The sequence below is a fragment of the Lineus longissimus genome, chromosome 3 (assembly GCF_910592395.1).
Source record: "Lineus longissimus chromosome 3, tnLinLong1.2, whole genome shotgun sequence".
Lineage (NCBI taxonomy): Eukaryota > Metazoa > Nemertea > Pilidiophora > Heteronemertea > Lineidae > Lineus > Lineus longissimus.
Genome location: NC_088310.1, coordinates 21,067,659 through 21,070,691, shown reverse-complemented (window position 1 = coordinate 21,070,691; position 3,033 = coordinate 21,067,659). Strand labels below are relative to the sequence as shown.

The window sequence follows — 3,033 nt, the reverse complement described above, 5'->3', positions numbered from 1 at the left end:
GTTCTGCTCAAATGGACATTGGGAGTTAAGCCAAGAGTTTGGCTGTCCCTTTAGGGTGAGGAAAGTTTTTAATTGCGCTGTCGCAATTGCAGTCTCCTATTTAGCTATAGTTGACCAAAAAGCTGACTTATCCTTCATGGGGTCTTCGTAAACTCTTCAGGGATAACGCCCAACTGCCAAATTGGGCCTCCTCTGGTTCTTGTTGGATGCTCTCACGAATAACCTCTTAGTCTTACTAATTCCCTTTATCATGGTTATGAAATAGGGTTATAGGAAAATGAGAAGATATTTATAGCATAACAAAAAGATTGTTGAAAAGCGATAAAACGGCATGGCACAACGCCAGCAAAAAAAATTATTTCGGTGAAAAAAATTGCCGTGACCAGGATTCGAACCTGGGTTATTGCGGCCACAACGCAATGTACTAACCACTATACGATCACGGCTAATCTGCAGATGGGTAATACATGTATTATTATGAACTCAATCTATGACATTTGGTGAATCCTAATTGCCACCCACTTCCCCAGCTGTTTTAATGTTGACTCCCGTGTTAATTCAAGGACCCTAGCAGTGCATCGTCAACGGACGATCTTTTTTCTTTTTTCATCGAAACGATCGGTATATGACTGTGGTACATCCGGAGAAAAACGGCCCTCTATTTGACAACTGTCATTCAAGTCACAAGTCATTATCGAAGAAGAATCCCAATAACTCGCAAGGAACTCAGAATCTCTGGACATTTGCCTCCTCAACCATACCCATTGAGAGAACGTTATTTTATCGCTTTGTATGGGCGAGTAATTTCATTACCAATTCATTTGACATCCGATGAGATTTTCCGACCGGCTGGCGGAGGTAATCAGGCAGAGCCGAGACGGTCGAAGAATGGAGTAAACTCGATTTTCTTCGTTTTATTCAAATAGATAAGTGAATAAATGCAATGTACACTAAGGCATGATGGACATTTACGTCTGGGGCAACACGCCAATTTGTTCGTGGCTACACCGGCTTGGCTCCTGCCTAATTGGGCGCATTCTGTTCTACATTTAAACGCTTTCGATGCAGAATGTTTTAAAAGCTATGAGACGTCCCTGCATCTCTTACAATGATTCGAGGGTGATTTTATTAGCCAATTGATGGATAAAATTTGAGCCACTCTGATATCACTGCTGAGGTAATTTAGTGTTGGATAACACAGAAAAGATAATTTAAATGTAAATGGTACACGACTAAGATAAAGACATTGACATGATTGTAGAATTTTTAAAAACTGAATACAAAAATGGTAGAGGCCAGTATACACTACACAATTTCGAAATTGCATCTTTTTTATTAATACACTTGTATCAAATGCAAATGACTAAAAATGCCTGGACGGACAGTCTTGATGATGTCAGCATTATAACACACGGGCTAGATGTGTACAAAAAGATATAATGCTCCATCCGTCACTTCCTTATTCACGATCTAGTTGGATTCCGCTTGAGTGGTGCGCAAATCATAGGAGCAGCCGTGAAGAGTCGACCCCACCCTTCAAAATGGCCGCCACAATGACATTTGCCCAAGTGCTTCTCGAAGCCTCCTTCTGGTGCGAGATAGTTACTCGAGTTGTTGAGAGAGACTTGCAAGAATGGCATTGGATGAGCGGTCTTGGTAGAAGATGCACGGACGACCAAAACGAGTATGATAAGAAAACCCGGCATGAAACATAATCGCTACATTTTGGTGCAGTCAGGATAGTGCTTATTCTTGTCTCTGTAGGCTGCATAACATTCCAAGCGAAATCTTCTACATCTTTCTATGTATATACGCTTTGTTCAGAAACCCATCATATCCGTTATTTAAACCCGTCATTCTCGACGTGCAGTCTAACGATAGGCCTCATAGGCTACTGACAAGAGAAAAAGAACACCATTTCCCATCCCAGCCAAACAACCCCATGAATTACACAGTGAGAAAATATGCGGAAACAGTTGCAGCTGGTATCTAACCACAAAAGCCAAGGCATTCTAAATGGTCTTAATGATTTTAAATTGATCATGGGCATCTCCGTTGAAAGCCATGTCCAACTCGGCTGATCCGTCACCGCAATATCACGGATAGTGCGCGTAATCGGATTGCCTCTGCCGCATTATGAGACTGACGATGAGACATTGGCACATTCTGAGCCGGCCTGTAATCCAGACTAAAACAATACCATTAGGACTTAGGAAAATGCTTCTCTGCTTTACAGAAGCACCGTGTCAGTCATGTAGAAAGCAATCGACAAAGTGGCCAACTCTCTCTTGATGGATGAGAACTGCGCAGAAAGAAATACATGTTGACAAAATGTACTGGCATTGCAATGAAAACCCGTTCTGGTAAATGTATAACAATACTTAACAACCCCGCCTGATAACCTAAACTGAGAATTTACCCTGAGGGCGTTGTGAATGGCCAGAAGTCATCTTCACATTGGATTTCTCGATATAACCACTAAGTTTAATCCATTAAACCCAGCCCTAATTGTCATATTCTGTATATTTTCCAACTTAAGATGTCTCAGTGGTCTGTTGCCCCGGGCAGTATCTTGACTCCATATCTAGACCCCAATTTTCCTCGCCGCCGCCGACCAATCGATTTCACGCATGCGTACATCAGGGTATCAGCCAATCACAAATCACGTGATGATCAAAGCGATTAGCCACAGAACGTTTCATTCTCGGTTCGCCAGGCAAGCCTAGCGCAAATAATAACGCTCCTCTCCTAACCAAAACTGCAGAAAAATAATTAGAGATACTTGTCTTTTAATTAATACCATTTGACATTCGTGTTGCCCGTTGACAGGGTTCGATAGACGTCGTTTTTGCCCTGTTACTTCGTTGCTAGTTCTGGCAATCTTGATCGGCTGCTGCTTGACACTTGAACACGCCAGCCGTGCTGCTGAGCAGTAATCTCATTTTCTTTACCTTAATTGCATATTGGCCGTGTGCAGGTAGCTGGAAACCCTTGCCATATGATCCGCTGCTTTATAGTTATGGTTTCTTTTGG

General features: G+C 42.3%; 1 non-coding gene across 1 annotated transcript; it reads right to left on the bottom strand.

Annotated features, from left to right (window-relative positions):
• Nucleotides 1–374: 374 nt before the first annotated feature.
• Nucleotides 375–446, bottom strand: Trnah-gug (transfer RNA histidin (anticodon GUG)). Its single transcript has one exon. It is a non-coding gene; the product is annotated as a tRNA-His (tRNA).
• Nucleotides 447–3,033: the final 2,587 nt, after the last annotated feature.